Source organism: Rhincodon typus, chromosome 5 (assembly GCF_021869965.1).
Source record: "Rhincodon typus isolate 14 chromosome 5, sRhiTyp1.1, whole genome shotgun sequence".
Classification (NCBI taxonomy): Eukaryota; Metazoa; Chordata; class Chondrichthyes; order Orectolobiformes; family Rhincodontidae; genus Rhincodon; species Rhincodon typus.
In genome coordinates, this window is record NC_063336.1 from 27,193,786 (window position 1) to 27,203,491 (window position 9,706).

Here is a 9,706-nt window from a genome sequence, read left to right on the forward strand (position 1 = left end):
CAGCTGCAACAACACTCAAAAAGCTCTGTGCCATCTAGGACAAAGCAGCCTGTTGGTTGACACCACATCCACCACAATTAACAGCCACTTCCTCCTCCACAGACGCACAGTAGTACCAGTTTGCACTTTCTTAGGATGCACTGCGGCAACTCACCAAGGTTGCTTCGACACTGAAATCTTAACGGTGAAATCTTAACGGATAAGTACAGCAGGCAATTGTAAATATTACCAACCGCAAGTCCTCCTTTAAGTTACACATCCTTCTAACCTGAAACAAATGCAGCAGTTTCTTTACAATTGGACAAAAATCCTGGAATGCCTTCGCCAACAGTACAATGGTGCACCTGGATCAGATTCATTGTAGAATTTCAAATAGGGGCTCATCACCCGCTTCTCTAGGGCAATTAGGATTGGGCAATAAATGTTCTTGCCAGCAATGTGAACACTGAATGTGAATAAAAATGTCTCTCTTCCAGAACAGAATCAATTTTGTCTTTGCCATGTGTTGGTGCTGAGTAATGTGTAGCAATTCATTACACATGTGAATACATGTGATCTATGCACAATATGTGCTACTTCTCTGTGCTGATTTTCACCCTGCCTCATCTCCCATTCATCCTCCTCTCCTTAGCTTTACTCTTTGCTGATTCACTGCAGCAGCTGAAGAAATTGTTATTCTATCTACTACTCCCCTGCTGAACTTTTACTCGACTCTTGATCCTCTTTAACAAGTTCATATTTGCTCTCTGCGTCAATCTGGGATTCTACGATGCAGCACTCGGGACACACACCTCTATCTCTTACTGCAAGCAGTCATATCCCTTGCTACCCTTACGCAAAGAAAAAGGTATCGGTCTCAGTCTGCACAATTCCAATTAAGTCAGCATCTACAGTCTTCTGGGCAAACAATTCTAGATTTCACTGCTTTTTGCTTAATTTCTGTAGTTACTGGCTGGGGTGTAATCGTAAGATTATACAAACTCGTGTTGGTTATGCTACTAAGGGACCTAAATTTTCTATTCCTCCCTTGTGCCACGTTAGTGAGCTTGATTAAATCATAGCATATTAAGCATTATTAAAAATATATTAACACAATTTGAACATATCCTTTGTCAAAATATCTCTATTGAGCATTTAATCTTAAAATCACTTTGCTTTTAACATTCAAGGCTTAAATTTTGCATGTTCCTTGCAAATGATAACCTACAGGATAAATATTGTGGTTTGGTTCATTAACTTATATTAAAATGTCATCTTGAAGTCATAATCCTTCTTTTGTTGAAAGACTCCTCTGGTGATCCCATGACTCTCCAACAGTTAATGTTACAAGGAGATTGGTGGATCCCTCAGACAAACAATGCTGGACTGCATGAGTGAAATATCAAGGCGAAATATTATAGTAATAGCAAGAAGGTAAATTTGTTTTTTTTTCTCTATTCAAATTACAATGCTCATAGGACCACAAAAAAGCCTCATGTGCAACTTTGTTGTTAATTATTACATTTTTATGCCATTAAGTCCAGCAAAATTCTTCAAGTACAAGCATGTGGATTTCAACTAGAACTGTACCAAATCTCGTTTAACGCTATTTAGCTATTATCTTACCTATTAATCATTTTTATTAACATTCAAGAAACTATAAAGAATTAGGTCCAAAGCGGAACATGCTCTTCTGCATTGTGTTCTCCAATGTGAACAATCTCCTTCCATTGAATTAAAAAGCATTCCCAGTACATTGCATTAATGTACTGTGGTGCTGCATACTCAAAAAAATATTCTTTGGATAATTCTTCTCGGGGTGCACTCACACACATGGACCATGTCGTACGTGTATTCAGTGGAAATGCCCACAGATAGCCAAATGTTGGCATGTATGAAGCAGAGTCCTATTAGACTCGAAATGTTAACTCTGTTCTCTCTCCCCAGATGTTCTCAGTAAAAAATGTACATTTGAGGGATAATGAACTCCTCATTGCTGTGTACATGTCTTGATATATCTGTAATTTTAACGAACATGTCTATAACCGTCAGTAGTGAATATTTGTTAAATTATAGCCATGTTACCTTAGCTCATTATATTTCCAAGATGCTACAGTAGTGTTGTACTGAGAGTCTTGGATGAATAGAATACAGCAGTTTGGTGGTGTTGCATTATGTTATTAGTTAGCACTCATGCATCTGTGAGTCTCAATCTGAAAGTTCAGTTTTGTTCAAATGACTATAAGTACATTTTTCTGCAGTGAGAGATCAAGATCAAACCTGAAAGCAATTTTAACCTTCTGTCAAAAGGTAGTGATGGTTCTTGTTAATTCTCAGTCGGTATTCCCACTGAAGTATCTTGTGCAGCAAGATGCTAATAATTGAATTGACTCAGGGATGGGCTCATCATCATTGACGTGCTAACTGTAACATCTCCTGCCAATGTGAAATGTTTCTTGCTAGACATTTGGTGAAAACTGTTTCCCATTAGTATACATCACCAGGACAAGGCTACAGAGAGTTACTAAAGGACAGAGACATGACATTGAATGTTAATTATAGTGAGTGAGATGTGGCAATAAATTAGGAATCTGCACCAATGGAAAAAGAGGTGAATGTTTTATCATACAAACAAGGAACAGCGTACTTTTTTCTTCTCAAGTTATTAACTGCGTAAATCAAGTGAAGGCATTGAAATAAATTCAGTTCAGTTACTCCTAATTTGGCCTGACAGTATTTCTCACAATTTTTAAGCAGACAAGCTTTGTTTTAATTGGCATATGTCACAATTAAGAAAAGTAAGAAATGAAATTTATTCAGAACTCTTTTTAAAAGACCTAGATTTCATCAGGAAATAAACTGAATAGCACTTAAGTTTAGATGCAGTGGTTGCAATGCACAATTACCCAATAGCCTTTCAGAACAGTGCAGAGGCAACACATAAATCTTACATTTTGCTCATTTCCATGGATCTGGCATGAAGCCCATCCCTAGACAAGGTTATGCTGTGTTTTGCTGCAGAGTACTTGGATGAGATGGTGCACAGATAAACACTGATGTGCCTGGTAGGCAGCCTATTGACAAGATTAAGGCACATGAAGGATTTCAATTCATGATCGGGGGCATGAGCCTTTTGCAGAATTGAGTTCCACTGCATCATTTTTGGACTCATCATGTTACAGAGGCAGAAGCCGACCAAATTGTTTGTGCTGCAGTGGAAGCTCAGACTGAGGTGGTGAGCCTCTTTTTTTAGCCATTCAGCACCAGCTTGTGCCATACAATGTCAAAATGTTGCCACTGTAGCTACAGATACCAGAAGACAAAGGGGATTTTAGGATCTCACAATGTTCCTGCCATGTGTGCTCCACAGGATTGCTAAGATTGCTGGGATAGCATCCCAGGAGATATGCCATGGCTGCATGAACCCGCTCTCTTGTCTCTCACCATGACAGCATTCACCTTCTCACCTCAGCCATTTTGCTGGTTCTGCTACCGTTGCCTCTCAGTCAACCAACGCAGAAGCTGATCCCAGAGCAAAGTGGTACAAACAAAAACTAGGCCCACAAGGCCAGGAACCACAGAAGCCAGGCCATCTGCATGCTCCACTATTGAAATTTAGTAAACTTCCCATAGCCATGTTGCACAAACAGGGCTAGCACGATGTAAGAGCATTTGGACAGACAACTACAAGACAGGCACTAAGGAATTGTGTCCAAGAGGACAACAGAGAGATGGTTCTTCCCTTTTCCACCCCTACAGTGATGGATAGGAAGCAGATGTACTTTCAAATTGAAACATTTTAATCCCTTGAATACTATGTCTTTCAAAAGAGTCCTGATGAAGGGTGTAAACCCGAAACGTTGACTTTCATGCTCCTTTGATGCTGCCTGACCTGCTGTGTTCCTCCAGTTCCACAGTGTATTGGCTCTGACTCCAGCATTTGCAGTTCTTACTATCTCCAAAAGACAAACATGTACTTTTAAGAAAAGAATGATAAATGTTCATTTTTCAATACTCAGTTGTATTCACATTAAGACCCATGTGCACACAATTAGACATGCATGATAGAAATGTGCTTACAAAAGACACAGCATTCACTTAGGCTTAAGAAGTCCAAACATTCACTGTTTTTTTTTGTTTCTCTAGAGATGGACGCTCGAAGTATCACAGAGCCAACAATTCCTTTTTGGTTCACTGATGAAATTAGAGGGTGGAAATTTCTAAGGACAGATTTGCAATGACTTACTAACTACAGCAGCAAATTTCTCATTTCACTTCAGTCAGTGTGCTGTAATGAAGGTCTGAATTAGTTCTTGAAATCAGTAGATAAATGCCAATTCCAATTATTTACTTGTTTGTGGATTTTAGTCAGGGATCTTCTGTTATACGTCTGGGTTTATTCCCTCTGAGAATTCAAGTCACACAAAAGGCTGATAAATCAGTTTGGCAGCAAGGTTCTCTCTTCTGCGCTGGATCTTTAACCAAGGGCCCTCCTGCCCTCTTAGGTAGGTACAAGTAATCTCAATACGAACCTTGAGCCTAGAGTGCAGCAAGATCAATAAGAAAAGAGGGGGAGCTGAGTGATTGCCTACTTTGTCTGGGTCCTCGGTGAGGTTAATAAAAATGTTCCAGCTCACCTTTCTAATGACTGCTAAAAGCTTGACAAAAATAGTCCTACGTGTACACTCAAATCAAATTTTGGAAAGACAATGTCAAAAAAAAAAATTACACCTGAAAAATGCCTAATACCTGAATCAAAGCTGCATTTAGACACCGAGAGTAGAGCACACATGAACAGCAGGAGCAGGCCATTAATCCCTTCAAGCTTGGCTGCCATTCAATATGATCATGACTGATTATTCAGCTCAATACCCTGTTCCAGCTTTCTCCTGATGCCCTTTGATCCCTGTAGCCCTAAGAACTATATCTAACTCCTTGAAAACATTCAACTTTTTTGCTTCACTCACTTTCTGTGGTGAAGAATTCCAAAAGCTTACCGTTCTTTGGGGATGAAATTTCTCCTCATTTTAATTAAAAGCGGTCTAGCCTGTATCTTTAAATTTGACACATAGCTCTGTATACCCCAGGTATTACGAACATGCTTCATGCGTTTGTCCTATCTAGCCCTGTCAAAATTTTATTGGTTTCGATGAGATCCCCTCTCAAGTTTATCTAAACCTCAGTGAATATAGTCCGAAACTCTCTTCATACGTCAATCCAGCTATCCCAGGGATCAGTCTGGTAAACCTTTGCATGTTCTCCATAGCCAGATATCCTTCTTCAAATAAGGAGACTAAAACTGCAAACTACTCCAGGTGTTGTACCTAGGCACTATACAATTGCAGCAAAACTTCCCCTGCTGCTATGATTAAATTATCTCTTTTTGATGAACATACCATTTGCCTTCTTCACTGCCTGCTGCATCTTCATGCTAACTTTCAGTGACTGATGAACAAGGATGGCAGATCTTGTTGTATTTCCCCTTTCCTAATCAATCACCATGCATACAATAAACTACTTTCCTGCTTTTGCCACCAAATTGGATAATCTCACATTTATCCACATTATGCTTCATCTGCCATGCATTTGCACATTCAATTTTTCCAAATCACACAGAAACATCTCTGCATCCTCCTCAAAGTTCACCGTCCCCTCAGCTTTAGGTCTTCTAGCCTGTATCTACCAATATGGCCGATGATGCTATCCCAATATGAGATGGAAACCAAGCAAGCCCCAGCAATTTTAGCCCCTTCAGTGTTTTATACAGCATGTTTCTTTGTAAGCCAGTTTTAGGATTGTAAAGTCCACATTTGCTCTTATTTTAATTAGCACATTCCTTTTAAAACAAAATTGCTCCTTTGACCGCTTGGACATCTCAATTTTCATTGTGCAGACAAAAAACAAACTGAACTGAACTTTGATGTTGGTTTATATTAGTTATGAAGAAATTGATGATTGGCTGTGCAATTAAAAATGTCATATAAATTCTGGTTAATGATTCTCTCCCCTATTGATCACACTTGAATTATAAGGTTTAGGTGGAAGATTTAAAATGATAGCTCAATAACATTGAACCATCCTATTTATTCTTTTCTCATCGGTGCAAAGTGGCTGTTTCATTTTTTATATTACAATAGCACCTACATTTCAAAAGTGCTTCTTGGACTGTAACATACTTTTGTGTAGGATTACATTGGATATACAGAACAGAGACAGGCCTTTTGGCCTAACCAGTCTACCTCAGTTGGCTGGTTTCTGATGCAGAGTAATTCCATCTTTGTGGTCTCAATTTCCACACTGGCTGAGGTTACTGTGCAGGAGTCTCATTCTTGACCTCTCCCCTTGCCCGCGGTCCAGCAGGGTTATGGAGGTGTTTGTGCTCCTCCCACACTGCCTTCCTTAAACCTCTCGTTGTAGCCCTCTATTCTTTTCTCCTGTGAATGGTTATCTGGCTTTCCCCTTAAAATGCATCTAAACTACTCACATCACTCATTCCCTGTGGTAGTGAGTTCCACATTCTCATTACTCTTTTGCTGTCAAAATCTCTTCTGAATTTCCTAAAGGATTTCTTGGTGATTATCTTTGGTTATGTTTTTGCTCACAATTGGAATAATTCTCTTTGTTCCATGTTCATAATCCTAACATTCAAATGTAAATACCATTCTGTTTAACACAAAGCAGTCATGAAATTCTTTGTGGTGGATCATGACTTTGTGCAAAAATGGGAAACGCGTATCAGTGAGTTGGCAGCAACTTTAGATTCCTTCTCATTGTTAATTCTATTGAAGCCAAGACTCACCCCATTTGTTGTCCAGTTTGTTCATCTTTTCCTGTTATGTAAACCTCTGAATTTCTGATAGCAGCCTTATAAATCTACTCAGCATCCCCTCCAATGCCTCTATATACTCATTATGCGATGGTTAGCATAAAAGTACACAATGCTCCTTGCATGGTCTCAGCAAGCATCAATCCAGATATCGCAGACTTTAGCAAAAGCAATGTATTGTGCATGTTGGAGATCTGAAGTAAAAACAGAAACTGCTGGAGAAACTAATCAGACCAGGCAGCATTTGTGAAGACAGAACCAGAGTTAGCATTTTGACTCCAATTTGATTCTTCTTCAGAACCCCTTAGGGTTCTCTTCACAGTTGCTGCTAGACCTGCTGTTTTCCTCCAGCGCATTTTTTTTTGCTTTTGTATAATGTTCCTACTTTTCAATTCGATCCCTTTTGAAATAGAGCCAAATGCACATTTCTTTCTTTATTAATGGGCTTGTGAATCTATAGTGTAACTTCTACTAATTGTTGTATCTGCATTGAGGGATTCCTTTGCTCCCCTACCTCCATCATCCTAGATTTAAGCATTCCAAGTAACAAGTTATGATATATTCAAATAATCAAGATGTAACTGATGATGTGATCCTGACATCAGTAAGACAGGTTGAGGGAACACATCGGACTAGAAGAAGCATATGAAGATGGAGGTGTTAGACACTACATTAGAGAGCTGTATTTAGGAACACAAAATACACAGATGTAAATAAATGAGTGTTATAGCGCATCAGCAGAGGAAGAGACTTACTCAGGGGTTTACTAAAGAAGGAAATTAGGAGGGTGAAAAGGAGGCATGAGATAGCTTTGGCTGAGAAAATTAGGGTGGATCCAAAGAGATTCTTTAAGTATATTAAGGGAAAAAGAATAACTAGACAGACAAGAGGACCCCTCAAGGACCAAAGTAGACATATATGTGTGGAACCATAGGACATGGGTGAGGTCTTCAATCAATATTTCTCCTCTGTGTTTACCGTGGAGAAAGACATGAAGACTTGGGAACTTGGGGAAGTTAGTGACGATATCTTGGGGACAGTCCATATCATAGTAGAGGAGGTGTTTGACATATTAAAATGTATGAAGGTGGATAAATCTCCTGGTCCTGACCAGATAGGTCTAGGTAAGAGGCTAGAGATGAAATTGCAAGGCCTTGGCTGATATATTTGCATCATCATTAGCTACAGGTGAGGTTCTGAAAGACTGGAGGGTAGTGAATGTTTTGCCCTTATTCAAGAAGGGTTGCAAAGAAAAACTTGGGAACTACCGGCCATTAAACGAATCATCTGTGGTAGGTAAGTTACTTGAGAAGATTCTGAGGGATAAGATATACGTGCATTTGGAAAGGCAGGATTTGATTAGGAGTTGTCAGCATGGCTTTGTCCAAGGGAGATCGTGTCTCACAAATTTATTAGAGTACTTTGATGAAGTTGCCAGGAAGGTTGATGAGGACAGGGCAGTAGAATTGACAATGAGGAGACATCTAAAATGGTTGCTGACTCTTTATCACGTGTTTCACACTATTTTACATAGTCATGAACCACCTCAACGGATAGAAGATGGATAGAGGAGAAGATAGGTGGAGAGGAGACAGACCAGTCAAAGAGGCGGGGATGGAACCAGTAAAGGTGAGTGTAGGTGGGGAGGTAGGGAGGAGATAGGTCAGTCCAGGGAGGACGGACAGGTCAAGGGGGCTGGATGAAGTTAGTAGGTAGAAGATGGGGGTGGGGCTTGAGGTGAGAGGAGGGGATAGGTGGGAGGAATGACAGGTTTGGGAGGCGGGTCGATCTGGGCTGGTTTTGGGATGCGGTAGAGGGAGGGGAGATTTTGAAGCTTGTGAAGTCCACATTGATACCATTGGGCTACAGGGTTCCCAAGCGGAATATGAGTTGCTGTTCCTGCAACCTTCGGGTGGCATCGTTGTGGCACTGCAGGAGGCCCAGGATGGACATGTTGTCTGCGGAATGGGAGGTGGAGTTGAAATGGTTCGCGACTGGGAGGTGCAGTTGTTTAGTGCGAACCGAGCGTAGGTGTTCTGCAAACCGGTCCCCAAGCCTCCGCTTGCTTTCCCTACTGTAGAGGAGGCCACAACAGGAACAGCGGATACAGTATACCACATTAGCAGATGTGCAGGTGAACATCTGCTTGATGTGGAAAGTCTTTTTGGTGCCTGGGATGGGGGTGAGGGAGGACGTGTAGGGGCAGGTGTAGCACTTCCTGCGGTTGCAGGGAAAAGTGCCGGGTGAGGTGGGGCTGGAGGGGAGTGTGGAGCAGACAAGGGAGTCACAGAGAGAGTGTTCCCTCCGGAAGGCAGATAAGGGTGGGGAGGGAAAAATGTCTTTGGTGGTGGGGTCAGATTGCAGATGGCGGAAGTGTCGGAGGATGATGCATTGGATCCGGAGGTTGGTGGGGTGGTACGTGAGGACGAGGGGGATTCTGTTTTGGTTGTTATCGCGGGGAGGGGGTGTGAGGGATGAGTTGCGGGAAATGCGGGAGACACAATCGAGGGCGTTCTCGAGCATGAGGGGGGGAAGTTGCGGTCTTTGAAAAATGAGGACATCTGAGATGTACGGGAGTGGAATGCCTCATCCTGGGAGCAGATGCAGTGGAGGCGAAGGAACTGGGAATAGGGTGGCAGTTTTGCAGGAAGGTGGGTTGGAGGAGGTGTATTCTAGGTAGCTGTGGGAGTCGGTGGGCTTGAAATGGATATCGGTTTCTAGGTGGTTGCCCGAGATGGAGACAGAGAGGTCCAGGAAGGAGAGAGAGGTATTAGAGATGGTCCAGGTGAACTTAAGGTTGGGGTGGAAGGTGTTGGTGAAGTGGATGAACTGTTCGAGCTCCTCGTGGGAGCACGAGGCGGCGCCGATACAGTCATCAATGTAACGGAGGAAGAGGTGGGG